This window comes from Corvus kubaryi, unplaced genomic scaffold, assembly GCF_017639235.1.
Source record: "Corvus kubaryi isolate FWS band 111438036 unplaced genomic scaffold, C.kubaryi_AGA036_p1.0 37308, whole genome shotgun sequence".
In the NCBI taxonomy this organism is placed as follows: domain Eukaryota; kingdom Metazoa; phylum Chordata; class Aves; order Passeriformes; family Corvidae; genus Corvus; species Corvus kubaryi.
This window is the reverse complement of record NW_024581096.1, coordinates 1125006-1144725: the sequence shown is the minus strand read 5'-3', so window position 1 is coordinate 1144725 and position 19720 is coordinate 1125006.

Genomic DNA, 19720 nt, shown 5'->3' with positions numbered 1-19720 from the left:
TTTAAGTCTATCATCTATTTCATTTATTTTAGGGTTGCTGAATGAGTAATGTCTGCCCTAGCAGAAGCCTCTAAAGGAGATCTGGAGGAGCTACCATCCACTGCATTTTTCAAGTAGCTCTGTGACACATCACCTGGTATCAGTCATCTGGCTCTCTAAAACTCCTATCTTTAACCTTTCAATTTCACCTTTATGTCTAATGTGGCAATGTCTGCTCCATTCCAAGGTAATTGCTGTACTGGGATGTGTGATTGTTTGTAAACATGAAGGACATTTGAGGGGAAAATGGCAGTTTGAGACTTAATAAAACTTTGTGTTGCTTCTTGATCATGCAAATTTTGCCCAGAATCTGCAGGGTAGTTGTGGGGGCTCTGGAGCCCTCAGCACAAGAAAGATGGGGACCTTTCAGAGAGAGTCCAGAGAAGGGCCACAAAAATAATCAGAGAGATGGAGCATGTCTCCTGTGAGGACAGGCTGAGGAAGTTACGACTGTTTAAGATGGAGGAGGAAAAGGCTCTGGGGAGACCTTACAGCACCTTGCAATACCTGAAGGGAGCCTAAAAGAGAGCTGGAGAGGGACTTGTTAAAAGGGCATATAGTGATAGGACAAGGGGGAATGGCTTCAAACTGAACAAGAGTAGGTTTAGATTAGATATTAGGAAAAAATTCTTTATTGTGAGGGTGATGAGGTAATGGAACACATTGCTGAGAGAAGTTGTGGATGCTCCATCCCTAAAAGAGTTCAAAGCTGGGTTGGATGGAGCTTTGACCAACCTGGTCTAGTGGAAGGTGTTCCTGTCCATGGCAGGGGGGTTGGAACTAGATGGTCTTTAAGGGCCCTTCCAACTCAAACCACAAGCCATATACACAGTAAAGGATGGTGTCAGTAAATCTCTCTGTTTTCATATGAAAAGTCAAGGTCCAATTTGAGGGTGATGATGAGAGAGGCTGAACTCTGGGTGAACAGGAGACATAAAACTGGGTAAAAGATGTGCCTATATATTGCATGTTCTCATTCTCTCCATAGGAGAGAAAAGCAAATTGGAGAGGTACCTTTTCTAGCATGTGCTTCTCACATTCCCAACTCAGAGTGAGATGCTACGGGAGTGCCAGACATAGGATGGGGGCTCATGTGCAGACAGAATCATTCTATAAATTAGGGCAATTCAAAACCCACAAATCATCGTGACAAGCAAAGGAATTAACCCTGATTATTAGTGGAGACTAGAAACCAAATGTCAAAGCCAAGGACATACAGCCCCATTCGGGGCTGGAGATTTTCCAGCTGATTGTAAAAGCTAAGAAAATATGGTGCAATCCAGGCCTCCAGATGGAGAATGGGGTTAATCCACTAGAAAAAAGGTACATAAGTATCCAAAATCAGGAAAAGGAGAAATCAGATTTCTCCTGTCCAATCAGAATAGAGAATAAAAGATACAGAATTAAAATCTGAAGCCTCATACGGCCTATTTTGGGTATACTGTATATGGAGCAATTTTGTTGCTGGCTTCCACAGACTTTAATATTCTAATCATTTAGTGAAATGGAAGTTGTTGCAGAAGAGTATCCTGTTATAAGGTGGCAGCTGCAACACTAACTGCTGCTGATCCCGTCCACCAGTGCTGAGGCCATATGCTACTGGAGATTTCTGTTTCTGGCAGTGTCCCTGTGTTCTGCCTCCTCTACCCACGGCCTCCTTGCTGCACACAGTTTGAGCAAGACGCAGTGTGTCAGCAGCATGAGAAACAGACTGGTGTCCACAGAAAGATTGAAAATGGGAACAGGAGCCTTTAGATCATGAGCAGCTGCTATCTGAGCTTGCACAACAGCTTGAGAGGGAAATCAAGAGCAAATTAAAGATGGCTTATTTTTTCATTAAAATCATAAGCAGGCAAATGGGCCACTTCTTTAATAGCTCAGCTGTGCACACCCTTATGTGCGCTCTTCTACAGACACGCACAGAGTTTCATGTGTGGTGTAATGGAATGCCTCTGCCAGTGAGCCAGGACTGCAAATTAATCTGCTTTGATGGCAAAACTACAATTACATTAGAACCAAAACTGAATAGAGAAAAAAAATCAGGCGATTGTCATAGAATGTTGGCCTGTGCTATTATTTAAATAGAAGACCACCAAAACAAAAACCCATTGCTCCAGAAAATCATTTTAGTGATTTAGTATATGGTATTTTTCCAAGTCAATACTGAAATCCTACTCCAGCAGATGATTACAAAGAGCTATGCTGTTAGAGGCTCTGTAAAGGAAAGTGCGCTTTAAAATGTCCCATGGCACCTTATGTGAGAGTAAGAGGCATTAATCAAAGTGTCCAAACAAAATCTGTAACTTGACCATTATATTCAGAAAATGCTTAGAGTTCTCTGCAGTTTGTCGTCTTTATTTTCTTTCCTGAATTATTGGGTGCTATTGCTGTGCTCTACTCAGCACTTTACCAGATTTCATCCTGCAAGTGACTGCATTCGTTAGTGAAAGAAAACACATTAAAGCATGCCTTCCAAATACTAAGAAGTGACTTACACAGATATTCCAAGCATTACTTTTATTCCACAAGACTGTGGACACTTATGTCAACTACAAAAGCTACTTTTCCAGGCCTTATCAAGTTTATGCAAAATGCTATTGGAATCCAATCTGCATTCATCTTCTTACAAAGTCTTAGATCCTAACTCAGCAAAGCACTTCAAACAGGTTAATGATTGCACTGATTTTAACCCACAAGTAAAATTAAGACTGTATTGCATTAGTTGGCTACATCAGCACTTTATTTGTCTGAGCTCCATCCAGAAGTGCTCCAGAGAAGTCACTGGAATCTTTAAATGACTAATGCTAGTCCGAGTAAAGGCTGAAAACTGCATTTGTCCCTCTTATTCATTAGACTCACAAAAAATTCCAGCCTCAACATGGTCAGTGCATGACTTGACTGTAGCAATGCCAAAATTTTGCTCCAGTGTTCAAGTTCCAGTATGCCTGGGTGTTCCCTCTTGATTTGTAATATTGCCCAGGTAATCACTTGTAATGCAGAGAATAAAAACCAAGCTTTCTCAGGCACCTTTGTGCAGACCCCTGTTTGGTAGATGCTGTTACCCATTGAAACAGTGTATTGCCAGTAAAAATAGTGTTTGAACAAACCTGCGTTCTTGGACCTGTGTCATTCTCTCAGGCCCCCTTTAATGTCACTTTGAAGTGTTATAAGGAAGCCTGTGACATTCCACAAGGGCTGGCGCTGGCAACGGGAAGTTTGTACCAACTATAAGGGTTAATGTAGTTCCCATTGCATAATCCTGGGAGAGCAGTCCAGGAGGGAAAAGAGGTTTATCCTTCTTCCAAGTCTCATCAACACCTAATTGGCACAGATGCATTCACCTCTGAGGTGTCAGTGATGTTTGACTTAATTGTCTGCCTTGCTAGGGTTCAAACAGGCCTCCCTGTGCTTTCTCACCTGCTGCACTTAATCTTGGCAGGAACACCCCATAAACAGAATAATAGGAAGTTTTGCATTGGAAAGGACATTAAAGATCGTTTAGTTCCAACCCCTGCCATGACCAGGGAGAGCTTCCACTAGACCACATTGCTCAAAGCCCCATCCAGACTGGCTTTGAACACTTGCAGGGATAAGAAATTATACCCAAAGCTCATTTATTATTATTTAAATCTTCACTGAAGCTGTCGTTTGTGAGGCCGAAGAGAAAACCGAGCTCTCTGGCCCCACTCTGCAGCTCCTGCAGCTGCACAGACTGGCTGTGCTGCTCCGGCACTCCCGCCGCTCCCTGCCGTGTCTCCGGCTGCGTCCTTCTCCGGCTCTCCACTCCGTGTCTGGTTTAACTGGGGCTTCCTCCGCACTTGCATGATGTGTTGGGCAATTCAATCCTGTTCGGTGCCCCTGTTTGGGTGCTCACGGAGCATCTGTGCCTGCAATGTGCTACAGCCAAAAGGACAGGCTGTCCTTGCTCTCAGCTGGCCAGCCCTCGTGCCCGGGGAGAGCGCGTTCCCTCAGCCTCCCTGCTGCAAGGAGGCTCGGGAGGGAGGGCGCAGCGCTGCTGGTGAGAAGCTCCCGCTTGCCGCTTACACCGTACGCGGTGCTCCTGCTGACATGCCGCCTCGGTTTACGGACGCGGGATCGCTGACACGGGGCTTCAAAAAGCCAGGCCCAGCCAGTGCTGGCCCTGCTTGCAAGAACCTGAGTTGCTTGGGTGGTTTCCGGACTCCCCCTGTGAGTGACCATTTGCTGCAAATTCGGTCCCAGCATCGCCTCGTCCCCACCGCAGCCGGGGCCTGGAGCAGCCAGGGAGGGTTTCCTGCTGCGCTGGGGACGTGGCATTGCTTGCCACCCCTGCAGCAAATGGTCACTCTCAAGCACGGAAAGCTGCCACGTCCTCAGTCTCCTTCCCACCCAGTCTCCTTCTCCCCAGCTCAATTTACGCAGTTTATGGGTTAGAGCTGCTCCAAACCGCAGGGGGCTGCGGCCATGGGGCAGGACACGGTGCTCGGCTGCTCTGCACCGGCATCCAGGGCAGGGGCCTGGGAAGGGACAAATAGAAAGGGAAGTTGGGCTGCTCCCCAAATGCAGGGCAGAAACAGCAACACAATTACCATCCATGCGACAGTCATTTCATGGCCCCAAAGCTGTAACCACACTGCTGTTTAGAAAAAGAGAACATAATGGAAGATCAATTCCTGATTTATCACAGAAGGGAGTTAGGTCTACTCCTTAGTTAGAACGGCTTATGTGTTTTCCTGACAGAGATATAAAATTAACCTTTATTCCCTTAGTCCTTCTAGCGTAGTGTTCCTGGTGCACCTTCCTCCCTGTCTACCCCCTCCCTCCAGCCAGCCTCCAATAGACTTTTAAAAAACTGCAGGAGGGGCTTTTTACTGCTCTAAGCACCCCTCATTTGTGCTGCAAGTAGCTCCTGGTCAGGGCTGCTTTACATCAGGCCAAGCCGAGATCAGGCTCCTCAGAAGATCAAGCAAAAGCATGGTTTACATTTCCTTGGTGCTGTTAGCTTTCTGAGTACTCTGAGCTGGATCACCTGCCCACTGCAACTATCCTGTTTTTTAAAAATTTGGAGTTGCTAATGCTTTTATTTTCAAAAGGAGAGGACTGCTACAAACCTTAGCCTCACCTGCAGCATAGCCTGACTTTGGCATAAAATACAAGGTGTGGTGTAACCAACAGCTGAACACCAACTGGGACTGGTCCAACGATGAGCGTGGTGATGGTGCCCATCACGTGCACACGGACACCTTGCTCTTGCCCTCTGAAGTCACTGATTCCATGCACAAATCAGGAGAACAATTGCTACGGAGAATTTCATCATCAGAGAAACAAAACAGTGCTGGGGAGAGCCGGGGGCCCATGGGTCAGGGCACAGAGAAGGCTGGAATCTCAACACCTTGTGCATTGTCCCAGTTCCATCCCTGTAAAAGTGGGAAGCAGAGCTGGAAAACTGAGGGCCTGGCAGTGCCCTCCAGTTTTGGACACCTGACCTGCATGGTGTGGCAGGACTGCTCTGGGAAAAGGTTCTCCACTTCTCAAAGGAGTTTTTCTCAAAACTTAACTTACTCCTAGCCTCATTACAGTAGTACTTAAATACTTCTGAGGGGGTTTCTGAGGCCCAGGGCACAGTAACCACAGTAATTACTTCTGAGCACATATTGGGAGCTTTTACTGCTGGCTCCTTTTTTGTGGTGAACTTTTTTATTATTATGAATTTTTAATTGCTGTGCCCCCATTAAATAATGGGGGCAGGTTGCATAGTAAGAAAGTCGTGTTCTGCCAATAGTCTGTCAGGCTCCCTTTTGCTCCCCTGGTTGAATGAAGTGCTGTTGCACTTGGGAGAAAGCAGACCTCCTCGATGTCAAGGACAGGAGCAGGGAGCAGCTGCCTTCTCAGAGGCAAGTTAGGATCAACACAGCAACACAACAAAGCAAATTTCCAAACATGACATGCAGCTAATTCCCTTGAAGTAATAGTTTCTTGCTAAGCCATCAAGCACAATAAATTAAATCCATGTGAAATTTAACTGAGGAGAAATAGGAAAGTGGGGAAGGCAGTGAAAGAGGCTTCTTGCTGCAGTTTTCAGAAGGCAGCACTGCTCACGTTTTCCTTTTAGACAGAAACAAAGAGGATTTCCTACAGACAAAGAATATCATATCCCCTTGAGAGCTGGATAAGCTCAACATTGGTGCTCACATTCTGAGAGGTATCTGGAAAGAGACGCTTTGTGGAAGGACTCTTCAACTTTGGCTGTTTATCTGGTCAACCCTGGCACACTGAAAGGTGTCATGTTTTGTGTGAAGTCAAAGCTTGTGTGAAGCTCTTCCAAGTCTTATTTACTGTCAGAGAGAGGTTAAACAAATAAATTAACCCTAGGGAAAGCCTGGAAATCTGTGCAGAGGCAGCAGCAGTCTCAGTCTGTCTTTACGAAGAAATCCCATGCCAGCCATGCCATTTCGTCCCTGCTCATGCTACTAAAAACCATCCCACCTCCCTCCCACATGTTCACATGTGATGCTCTGGTGTGCAGCTGTTTATACCAGCCACCACAGACTTGATCCTCAACTTCTGACATGAAAAAGTAATTTTATTTATATATATATGTATATGTATGTATGTATGTATGTATGTATGAATTTTTGTTGATGTCCACATACGTATGTATGTATGAATTGTGTTGATGCCTTCAAAATTAGACACTCCATGGCAGTCTTTTCCTTCTTCATCCCCCAAATGGTTTCTCAGTAAGGATCAAACCACAGCCCCATCAGCAACCATCACATGATATTGCAGTCTAAACTTCATAGAGTCAACTGGCTGATATATGATCTTTAGACACAGTGACCTAAGTCCAAGTGTTCCTCCTGCATTGGGGAAAAAATAAATTAAAAAAAAAAGCAGCAGTCATGGAACAGTACAGTAGTACAGGTGCTAAAGACTGGTACTCCAGAGGCCAACTATCTTTGCAATGAGAGAGGAATATGGCTATAAAATCAGCTTACAATATTTTTAATCATATAGTCTTGTTCAAGACTTATGAAAATACTAGTTTTCTTCTGAAGAGAGACAGTCCCATAAGACTTGGACACTTCAAAAGGTTTCCACGAGGAAGCACAGCTCCCTGGGAATGTAATTTGAGCAATCAGCTCTCTGAGGGGCATATTGTGGAATGCAGGATCTACGTTAAGTCCATGTTTGTACATGCCACTACGGCAACCATAAATCACATCATCCCCCCCAAGGTATTGAGTACAAGTTCAGAGCCTTAATGCACTCACACTGTCATCTTGACATGAGCACCCACAGTTAAACTAAAAAAAAGATACAATGTTGGACCGAAAGTAGATTTTTCTCATGCTCATACTTAGCACAGAGATTTCCATCCAGAGATCTTTCATCAAAGAGCATTATCATCTCCCCTAAAAAAAGATGTAGTAGAATCCAAATCCATCCAAACTTTGCTAAACCCCAGGATTAGGAGTGTGATTTGTGTGGAAGTGACAAATCTCAGAAGCATGCCAGGATCTAATAGGAACAACTAGAAACAGTCAGCTAAACACGTTCTGCTGGGCCCTTGGCAAACTGCTCTGTGCTGTAATGCATGGAGAGAAGTAGATTAGAGAATCAAAAGGGGTGTATTACAGTCTCAGAAGCTGGAGTTGGTTATAAGTCTATTAGCATAACAAAAAGGAATGTAACAGGGCAGGAGAGCTGCCAAGGGGAGTGCTGGTAATTGCAGTCTCAGGAAGAGCAAACAGAGCTCCTGCAGGGGTTGGCAGCTAGCAAGCACAGAGAAAGCCAGCAAGGGCTTCCAAGGGCTTTGGGGGAAGTGGAAAACTCTTATCCTTTCTGGTTTGATCCTGTGCAGTTGTGCGGAAGGACAAATGAACTCACTCAGCATTGAGCGGAGGAAAGAGCTTGACAGATTCAAAACAAGACCGTCTATCTGGTCAGGGAAAAAGGGGTAAAGCAGGTGTCTGAATCTGTGTCTAGGAGCCACAGTGGAGCAGCACATCCATGAATCTGTCAAAGACTATTTTCCTATCCCAAATGGCTTGCAACAGTGAAGTAAAGGCCAGTGTGCTCCTCCTGGCCAACAGCTATGTGCCCCCAAGTCCCCCTTGAGCCAGAGGCTGAGCCAAGTGACTGAAAGATGGGGAGGGAAAAGGCAGCCCTCCTCTTGGAAGATCAACACATTTATTCAGCTGATTAATTTTTAACAGGGAGGAAGAGCAAACACAGGAGGAAAAGGTTCAACTGAGAAGAGGGGAAAAATTGTAAGAACAGAACCAGAAAGGAAAATGAAGAGGAGGAGAGCAGGGGAGAAGGTGTCACTTACAGGCAGATACCCACCCTCCTGAGATGCTTTTCTGGGGCTGATGGGAAGTGATTTGTGCTCCAATTCATGTTTTCGTTTATTTCAGGACAAAGAAAATGGTTTGTTCAACCAAACATATTTTTGGTTAAAAATGGAATGCCTGAAATTCCTGAATGACTGTTTTCCTTTTTTTAATAAATAGTTAAAAAATTATACTTTTAAAAATTCTCTCTCCATAGTCAGGATTAGTCATTTGAATAGAACTTTGCTGAACATGACCTGAATTTATCAAGCGCTCTATCCTACCTATAGCTGAATATTTTTGGAGAGTTTATGACTAAAGGGCAGAAACAAACTCCCTGTTTAACTTCTCATTAGGCCTGTGCAAGATCTGGATACATCCATCTCCCACAACAGAGCAGGCAGTCACTGTTAAGCTCTTAGCAGCTAAGGAAGACAGGAGTGATTTTCAGCAGATCTTCACCCTGTCCACAGCCCTCACTCCCTGTGGGCACCTCCCAGACGCACAGTATCCGCGAAGGGCACCTGGGAAGCTACGTCTGAACAGAAGCTAAACTACATAGCGTTGGGTTACATTACGTGCTTATAGACAGTGGCATTCATGTGTCTGTAGCAGGAATAGCAGAAAAGAGAGAAGCAAGCAAGCACTTGATCTGACTGAAAGACAAAGGAGAAGTTTATAGGTCAAGAACTGCTTGAAAATTTGTGACTGAAAAGGATGTCTCATGCTGTGGTGCTTCCACCTGAGCTGAGGGTGGCAGGATTGTGGTAAACAGCAGTCATTCAGCAACACCTGACTCCATTGCCTGTTTTCTCTGAGAGCAAACCACACATATGGAGAGCCTTTGGCTGCCCATCTGGGTCATGCGGGAATAACAGCATGATGGGAATGGATGTCTTGTGATGTTATTTATCGGGCTTAACATGCCAAGTAGTGCAAAGAGGCTTACACACTTGGGTCATTTGTGTTGTTATTGCAGCATTTACTGCTCATTCAACTCCCTGTTCACCACTTCAAAAGTTACCTGCTCTGCCACATGACCTCCAAGCAAGCAAGCCAAGAGTTTTAACAATATCTATTTTCCTCCGTTTCACAGGTCAGTGCTCCATATAAACTGCCAGTGTTCTCCTGAAAGATTTATTGTGAAATACAGCACAGAAAACATTGGGGCAAAAATAATAACAAGCACATTGCTTCTGTTCAGGAGGCACTATCAATGTGATGTAGGTGCAAAAGTATTTCCCTGTTTCGAAACACACATTTTATCTATGCAGATCACGGTCCCATAATTCTCTGCAGCATTTCAATGGCACTTACACAGAAAATGGTTTGTTCGCTCACAGAACAAGCAAGACTGGAAGGCTTACTTCACTGACTCCAGGAAATACTTTGCCAGTGCAAACTTGTGAACCGTTAGCAGCCAAATACTCTAAAGATTTATTCAAGACAAAGAACTACTGCCTACTGGTTTAGATCATATTTCTTGTCCTGCTCTTTAAATTATGAGTTTCCACAGGGCCAAGTTTCTTGCATGCTTACTTTCTTTAACACAGCAAGCCTGCAGCTGCCAATAACTTTTTGGGTAATCTGGCTATGAACTTCACATTTCAGCTTCTTGTGGGTTGCCCACTGCTGTTTTTACGTGATGTCAGACAAAACCCCAAGGTGTGTTTCTCCTGTCTCTTAGAGGAGGACTATTCTTATGCAGACCTCTTCCAGTACAAACAATGCAGCAATAATAGTAAAAAAAAGAAAAAAGGAGTAGAGGAGTACTGCTATAAATACTTTTATTGCTGGCATAGATGATTTACTGCCCACTTAGTTAATCCCTATAAAATAGCACAGCTGAACACCTTTAAGTTTCATGCATACAGATGACTAATTAAATACACAGTTAAATGGCTTGACCTGGCACTATTCTGACCATTAAAATCATTAAAGAAATAGAGCTTGTGGTTCCCTCAAGGCAAAGTGTTCCAGTGAATAATTTGGGTATTGCAGTACCTTGGGGCAGTCTGGGACAAACAGGGTACTCACAAGCTGGAGGGACTGGCTTGGGAACCAGCACCTGGGAACTGACTACCTGACCCCATCTCTCAGCCCATGACACCAGCTCATTGCTCCATGCCATGGAGACCAGGGCAGAAGGACACAGGGGACACTGGGACTGGGGCAAAAGTTAAAAGAATTCAGTCAGAAGTACTAATTCGTATTTTGATGAAGATTCAGATTAATTCAAGCCTTTCATTATAATGCTTGGGTGCAACTGCAATAGGAGATCAGCCAGAACCACAAATTGACATCCCTCAGCCCCTGTCCCCTGTCCGTTGGCAGTCCCAGAGGGAGCTCTGGGCCAGGTCACATAGCTGGGACATCACAGCTGACCACACAGGATACCCCACCTGCACCTAATGTCATCTTTGCAGGCCAAGGCATGGGCCTTCCTGGGCAGAAACTTCAGTCTAGCCTGGAGTATTTGAATAATTAAAATTTTGTGACAAAATGAGTTTCATCAAAACAGGAGCATCCTTGGAAGGGTATCATCTGTGCTTTCACGAGATAGTTTCCTCTGCAGTTTCCATGCCAAAGAGTCTGCCACTCACCCTCGTTCACAGCACTGTGTTCATGCGCACTAGGCTGGAGTAAGCATTTCTTGTCATTAAGTGCAGTTTAGCCTCAGAAACTATTATACTTCTACTTACTTAAACTGACCTAATTCTTCAACAGAAATACTATTTCAACAGAAGCAATTAACAAGTTCTGCCATTGTGGCAAGGCACCTGCTCTATCAAAACTTCATTTGGCTTATCATTCTGTTTGACTTTCTGAGTAATTTTTGAGTAGGTAGGATGGGGTTTTGTTGGGGGGATTTTTTGTTGTTTTGGGGGTTTTGTTGTAGTTGTTGTTCTACTAAGAATGTTCCTCTTTGAGAAATAACAGTATTAATTAGAAATGCTGGGTTTGTGTCATGCAGTTCATAAAACTGAGCTACTATGAAATTTGTGAATTTTTTCAGAAGACAGCAAGGTGAAACTCTCTCATATTCACCCACTATACCAGGTGGAAAGATGTATGACAGATGTAAAGATGTTACTGCACTTACAAAAGAGATAGACAAGCTATGTCTGCAAAGGTGATAATGATATTAATAGAGACTAAGCCAAGTATCTTAACAAAGCTATTGTACCTGTAGCCTATATAAAGCGTGGGCACCTGGGGGAAACAAATGTAAATGGAAGTCTGCTTTATGTTTACTGAACTCATCATTAAGTGTTGTTTGAATTTCATGTGAAATGCACTCTTTTTACAAACAACCACACTAATAAATGAGGCATTATCTCATTTACATCAGGTTTGACTGAGAAGCTGAGTTTCTTTGTAAATAGAAGACATAGGCAAATATGAATATACGTGTTTCCTGAACACATTCATATTTGTTCACCTGTTTTCAGGGCTCAGGTGGTGATGGTGTGGGTGGATACACTGGCACCACCACCCATCCTATGTCTCACCTGCTGATGAAGACACGTGGTGTGAATATACCCTTGGGTACCACTCCATTGCAAGTAATATCATTGACTTGTTTTCATGAGGATTTGGCAGAAACAACCTTCCAATATAGTTCTGAAATCAGAACTTCCATAAATGTTGATACTTGGTGAACTTCCCTCCTAAACCACTTCCAGCAAGGGTTTTCCTCTGCTTTCCCATGGGAGAATAAGCCACCTGTTTCTCTTCGGCAGCAGGGTATTGACTGTAGCCACCCCAATAATTGGGTCAAGCTTGGCCATGTGGACAAGATGCATGAGAAGCCTCTCTAGAAATACCGTGTCAGGTGGGGCCATCCAGGGTTTTTCTGCACGTCAGCAGAGTAACACCAGCAGCACCTGCAGCATCACCCGAGGCTGAAAGATTTGGGGTCTCCTACAGACCACATGCAGCATCTGAAGAGAGCTGACATCCAGTATACAGTGTGTGGTGCCTTTATACTTCTGTGAGTCTGCCTTTTTTTTACAAGTGTCCGCTTGTTCCTTTCAACAGAGAACTCTGTCCTTGGTGTTCTGAGCACTGCCAGGCTGAAACATCTATTCCTGACGGCTTTTACTGCTACTCTGTAAGTTGCAGAGGTTTTTTCCAAATGTGCTCTATCATCTTTCAGAAATATAGTAAAAGGCATTTCAGGGAAGATATCTGTTTCTGGAACAGCCTGGACAAATGTGAATAGCAGAAAAGCTGAGAGCCAGGAGAAAAAAAGAAGCTTTAACAATCCTCACTTGAGGCCACAGATTCACCTGAGGGCAATAAGCTGGAGCTGACACTGATCTTCTTAAAACTCACATTGATCTTCTCCCAGAGCAGTGCCTGATCCTCAGGTAATGAACAGGGATTAAGGACCCATGAGAGGCTTTCACTTGGCAGAAGAAGGTCCTGGAGTAGAGCTGGGAAAGACTGTGATGTCTGCAGGTAGAAACCTTCCTCCGCAGTTTCCCAAATAACATAAAGCCCCTACTGCCTGGCCAGGCAATAGGAGCAATATCTCACTCTATATGGGCAACCACAGCTACATATCATATCAAGATGGCATGGCCCAGTAAAGACCGGAGGCACTTATGTGCAAAACCTTTTGATTCACCAGTGGTTATCCAACCCTCCTTTCATGACAATGGTTGAAACCATGTCAATAAATGCATCATATTCATGGGGTTGTTCACAAGATGTTGATGAAAAGTGGTCAGTAAATGTTTGCAGGAGCATTTGTACCTAAGTGGCCTCCTCTTTGTTGTCTGAATTGCAGATTAATTGAACATTTATGAACATTGGCTGATAACTCATTAATTTAAACAGACTATATGTGATTTTCATCATTTGGCCAGGAAGCTGATACAGTACAGCACTTCTCAGATGAGAAGAAATGAATACCAAATATATATTATATTACCAGGTCATATGTGGTGAAACATAAACAGTCCCACAAAAACCTGATTTCACTGGGGATAATTTGCGAACAGAAATTAGACTGCATTTTTTAAATAAGTTGTGTCTAGTTCAACTGTGAATAGTTGCCTGACTCTAATAATAACTGACCAACAGAGATCGAGTAGCAGGTATCATATTCAGTCATTAATCCAGTCTAAAAATAATTCCCTTAAAGCCCTTTGTGAGAAAATTCCAATACATTCAAAGGAATCACAATTGCCTCCTGGACAATCTGGGAGTAGAAAACAAGACAAAATATGCTGAATAAATTATTCACTGTGAATTGTCCCCTTGACTCTAACTTTGACAAGATGCTTCTTAGGAAAATCCCTTTTTTAAATAGAAAATATAGAGCTACATATCAGAATATGTTAGAAGTCTTTAAAGAGTCATGAATTTTCTGCCAAGCTAAAGTTTATGTAATGACTATTTCAAGGAATGAGGGGAAAAAGCAGTACTGAAAAAAAAAAAATCACGGTTTTATTTCACTGCATTTTTTATTTACCTTTTAATCTCTCTTGGTTTCATTCTCACTTACCCACTGTGGAACCTCCATATTATTGGTTCCAGACTTGAAGTAACAAAGTTCAAAGCCACAATTTCTGATTGAAGCTTTTGTTTATCCCTGTTTGCATAATTTCTCTGATTGCTCTCTCTATCATTTGCTTTGGTCTTTTTGCAGCACATTTTTGTCTCCCAACATTTTTCCTACCAGTTAGATTTTAGTTTGGTCTCACATACAGAATCATGAAGACTGAGAAGTGTCAGAATTTATTACAGTACATTATAAGATTATTGCCATAAGGTTTTAATTCCATATCAAAATTCAGAGAATAAGTGTGCAGCCTAGTGGGAGGTGTCCCTTCATGGCAAGGGGGTTGGAACTAGATCTTTAAGGTCCCTTCCAACCCAGACTATCTATGATTCTTTGGTCAGGTTGGATACAGATTGGAAAATATAATACAGCAAAGATCTGACAAAAAGATGTGCCTCTCTGACAAGTTTTCATACAGCTATTCGTGGTTTTCTGCCCCTCACAAGGCTCTGGGCTGGCGCAAGGATGCTGCAGCAGATGGGGAGCACCATTACTGCCAGCGAGGGCTCTGGCATGTGGCGTGCTCACCGATGGAGTGAAAGGCATCTCATGCACCTGCTTTATGGCTGCGGCGTGCCACGAGCTCGCAGCGACATGGTCTGGCTTGCGGCATTCCGCAGGGTGAGGGCAGGCATGCGAGACACCGCGGCCCCAGCCGCGGCCTGCTGCCAGCCCAGCCTCCCCGCTTCCCAAACCCTGCCAGCTGCTGACGAACAGCACGGTCAGACGGAATGTTTAAGGGGGATGTTTTGTGAACTTTCACCTACTTGTCAGCTGTGACTTGAGGAAAAGGAAGGTGAAGCACTGTTAATTTAGGCCATACACTCGTATTCTACATTATTAATACGGAGGATGCTGTAGGAGCTCAGTATTTCATGATGGCAGAGCAGCCACTTCAACTTTCTTTACCTGGACAGAGTGGTTGGTAGATAGCCCCACTAGATCTACAGCTATTGCTGCACTTCACTACACAGTGAGGCAGTCTGCTATACATATATATAGTCACACACATATGTGGAGAAGATGTGGAAAACTCTACCACAGGAAAAAATTATGTGAAAAAACTGCTTGTTCATAAAGAGGTAGCCAGCTTCAGGAGGAACCTAGTAGCAGAAACACTCTTCACATAGAACCCTTAGTAACATTCCCACAGGAGTATCAGCTACCTGCCTGCATCTTCTAAAGGACAGGAAGCAGCTCATTTTCTGCAATGCTTATTTGTAGGGCAAAATGGGTAGAGGAGCTTCCTGCATTGATAGAGACCCCTGTAAATGCCAGGCATTGCTTGATGTCATTCCCAAATCTTCAGCAAGGAGAAGACCGGTCATCTCAGGGTCCAGCCTGGTGCCTGGCAGCCAGGAGCTGCATCCTCTGCTGAAGATGCACTCAAACCTGGTGTCAGAAGAGTCGTGACACTCATCTGATTATATCTCAGGCTTTGCAAGTCCTACCTTCATTTCTTGTAGTACATCAGATCTCAGTAGATCCAGAACCAGAGGAGAAAAAAAAAAGAAAGAAAAAGAGCGGGTGTTTTGAGTCTAGAAAAGCCACTGTTCATGAAGAGGGTTGTGTGAGTAATGGAGAGGTGGATACTGTGGGGTTGCACATGTCTCAGGAAAGGAAGGGCTCACTCTATGAATTACTGACTAACAGGGTGGGGATCTGCCACTTCTGAAGTGGAGACCTCAATACATGGCAGGTCTTTAATACTGCTGGTTTCTTCTTCACTTTAAAGCCAAGATTATGAGGGTAACCACTGGCAGAGCCTAGCCTAGGCTTCCCTGCACTGTGCTCCATCACTTTTTTAGTTAATTAATTAAAATCAACCAATTAACTAAAAAGCCCAACACTTTTTAAAGTTAATTCTGTGATTCTTTAATAATTGTTTCAACCGTAATCATACCAGGACTCCCCTTTCACACCTACCAGGACAAATTATGTAGTTAGTCAGAGAAGAAGAGCGGGGTTTTGTCTCCGGCTTGTGATTGTGCCATCAGACACTGGGGGAGGCAAAGAATGAACTTCTGCTTCTCTTACTACAACTGTGATCATCTCGTCCCATGTTTCAGAGCCTTGGCTTTTCCCTCACACTGGTGACAGTAGGATCTTGTGGCAGGTTTTCAATGCTCTTCTGTTGCTAAAGCTTGCTATTCTGGTGTCTCAGCTAATCCTCACCCAAGACAAGGCTGCAGATCCTCCCTCTGAGTAATGCAGCTAAACAGGGAGCCATTTTTAATGCAGTGTGAGTGATGACGGCTGTGATGTGGGAGGAAGCAGTTATATATGTTGATTCTCCTAAAACAGACGAAAAGGACAAGCTGTTCAAGCCAATGCTACTCTGATCTATAAAGGCAGCAATTAAACCCAAAGCTCCTCTGGTACTGACAGAATGGGAGCATATACAGCCCTACGTCTTCTCACTTTGATTTACCTGAGGGAGCACCACACGGTGTTCATGGCCACCATTCTGCTTCACCTATAGCAGCACTGCTGGGTGCCTCTGGATCTCAGTCTGTCTGCCAGTGTGAATATGCTACTACATCCTGGAAATCCAGGTCCTGACCCTGCCACATACAACCAGCCTCCAAACAATATTCAAAGGACATTGGAGGGTGAGAAGCAGAGTCAGCAGGATGCTGCCCAGTGGATGCTGCTGCTTGAGATGTTTGCTGCATGAAGTTTGCTGCATGAAAACACTCCAGCTAAATTTGATGCCTCACCTGTCTTTTCCACCTCACTCTGGTTGGAGAAAGCTGGCTCCAGCCCTGGCTACTGGCAGTGGCATTCCCCTCCAACTCCCACATCTCCCTCAGCCCTGGCCATGCCAGTGGCAGGACCAGCCATTGCTTGTCAGATGATGCCTCCTGCTCTTCATTTTCTTCAAGCAAGGAGAAGCCTCCTATGTTTTTCTCCATTCCCTTCCACAGTAGCATACATTTTTCATGAAATGTAATTTTTATTATTTTTAAATGACATCTGATTTGCCTGGGAGCCCATTGCTGCAACTACACAGACATTGCTTTTCTTCATTTTGTTTCATAGCCATATTTTTCTGAATCACATTATTTTTTTCTAAACCCCAGAACAGTATCTCAATATTACTACTTGAAATGCAGCAAAACGTGGTGCCTCAGCTGTTGGCAGCATATGATGAGCAAGAGAAAGAGTAGAAAGAAAGCAGAAGGATTTAACTTGGAAAGCCAAGAAAATTGTTTGTCACACTGTCACTAACAGCGCTGATAACCTGTATCTGGCAGCCACAGGTTCCTACAGAGGGGACTCCTGGGCATCCCACACTAACCCTCTGGGACTGAAAGCCTCCCTGCAACACCCCCATCCTCCAGCTAGGAAAAAAGGTCTTGGAGATAGGGAAACCCCAAGGTCAGATTTGCAACTGCTGCATGATTTCCCAGAGTCCCAGGCAGTGTTCTTATGCTTCTGGGATCAGGAGGAAGGAAAAAAGATTTTCTCCATTAGTGGGGGATTTCCTGGGATGAGAAAGTGACACTGCATTTGGAAATTAGTGTCCTCTCACTGTCCTTGTCGTTCCACAGGCCAAATGTTGTGACCTCCAGGGAGGTCATGTTGTGTCACAGGGAAGAGATGAGACAAAAAATCTCACTGGGACTGAAAAATAAATAAAGATGAGATTGAAATGACAAGATAACATCCTTAGACTCTTCATCTCCTTCCTCTCTTCTCCTCCCACGTATTACTCTTCTATTAGGTTTTCCAATAAATCAGATGGTTTTTGTCCCCTGCAGCCTAGATATCCAGACATAACATTCAGCATTTCTGATGATCTCATAGCAGTCTCCAGAGCAAATGATAATTGCCTCAGAATTCACGAATTTTTGCTGGAGTCATTCTCTTGTAATTCAGCATCCAGAAAATCAAATCATGTCTCTGAAGCAGCACAAGGATCACAGACGTGCCAGTCCTTCCACTTTGTCACAGAATCACAGAATATTCTGAGTTGGAAGCAACCCACCAGGATCACAGACTCCAGTTCCTGGCCCTGCACAGGACACCCCAAGAGTCACACCATGTGCCTGAGTGCGTTGTTCAAAGGTTTCTTGAATTCTGTCAGGCTGGTGCTGTGACCACTTCCCTGGGGAGACTGTCCCAGTGCCTAGCAACCCCCTGGCTGAAGAACCTTTTTCTAATATCCAACCTAAACCTTCCCTGGCATAACTTAAGGCCGTTCCTTCAGATACAGTCACTGGTCACCACAGAGAAGAGATCAGTGTTGCTCCTGAGTGTTCCCCTCACAAGGAAGTTGCAGACTGCAGTGAGGTCTCCCCTCAGTCTCCTCTTCTCCAGGCTGAACAGACCAAGTGACCTCAGCCACTCCTTGTATGGCTTCCCCTCAAGGAGCTTCACCATCCTTGTTACCCTCCTTTGGATGCTGTCTAAGAGTTTAATGTCTTTCTTATCCTGTGGCACCCAAAGCTGCCCCAGCACTGGAGGTGAGGCTGCCCCAGTGCAGAGCAGAGCAGGACAATCCCCTCCCTTGCCCGGCTGTCGATGCTGTGCCTGATGCCCCCCAGGCCCTCCTGGCTGCCAGGGCACTGCTGGCTTGCATTCAACTTGCCATCCACCAGGACCCCCAGCTCCCTTTCCATGGCACTGCTCTCCGGCCTCTCATTCCCCAGTCTGTCTGTACATCCAGGGTTGCTCCATCCCAGGTGCATAACCCAGCACTTTCCCGTGTTGAACTTCACATGGTTGGTGATGGCCCAGTCCTCTCATTTGTCAAGGTCTCCCTGCAGGGCCTCCCGGCCTGGAGGGAGTCAACAGCTCCTCACAGTTTTGTGTATCTGCAAACTTGTTTCATATCCCTTTAAGTTCTGCACCCAAGTCACCTATGAAGATGTTGAAGAGCACAGGGCCAAGGATGGAGCCCTGGGGAACCCCTCCAGTGACAGTTCCCCAGTCTGATGTCACCCCATTCACTGTAACCCTTTGTGCCTGACCCATGAGCCAGTTGCTCACCCATCATATGATGTGTTTATCCAGCTGTGGGCTGGACATTTTGTCCAGAATGATGCTGTGAGAGACAGTATTGAAAGCTTTACTGAAATCCAAAAAGATGACATCAACTGGCTTCCCTTGATCAGCTAGGTGGGTTACCTTGTCATAAAAGGAAATCAGATTTATTAAGCAGGAATTTCCACTCACAAAGCTGTGCTGTCTGTGATCAATTACTACATTGTCCTCCAGGTGTTTTTCAATACCTTCCAGAATCTTCTCCATAACCTTGCCAGGCACTGAAGTGGGACTAATGGGCCTGTGGTTTTCAAGGGTCATCTTCCTTGCCCTTTTTAGTCTTTTGATTTCCAGTGATTTGGGACCTTTCCAGATTCCCAAGATCACTAAAAAAACAATCTAGAGAGTCTTCATGACAACATCAGCCAGCTCCGCAAGTATTCTCAAGTTGAATACCATTAAGCACCATATACTTACAGGGATCCAGCTGGAACAGCAGATCCCTCAAAACTTCAGGGTTAGCTGGGATTTTGTCATTCTCACGATCATGGTCCTCCAGTTCAGGGCACGGGACCCCCTTAGTTCACCATTTGTATTGAAGAGAGACGCAAAGAATGTGTTAAATGTCTCTGCCTGGTCCCTGTTTGTGAGGGGACCATCCTCACCTTGTAACAGGCCGATGTTTTTTCTGCCCTGCCTTTTGCCATTAATGTATTCAAAAAGCCATCTTTTTATTGTCCCCCACATTTCTGGCCAGTTTCAATTCCAGTTGAGCTTTGGCCACACGCATTGTCTCCCTGCAGTG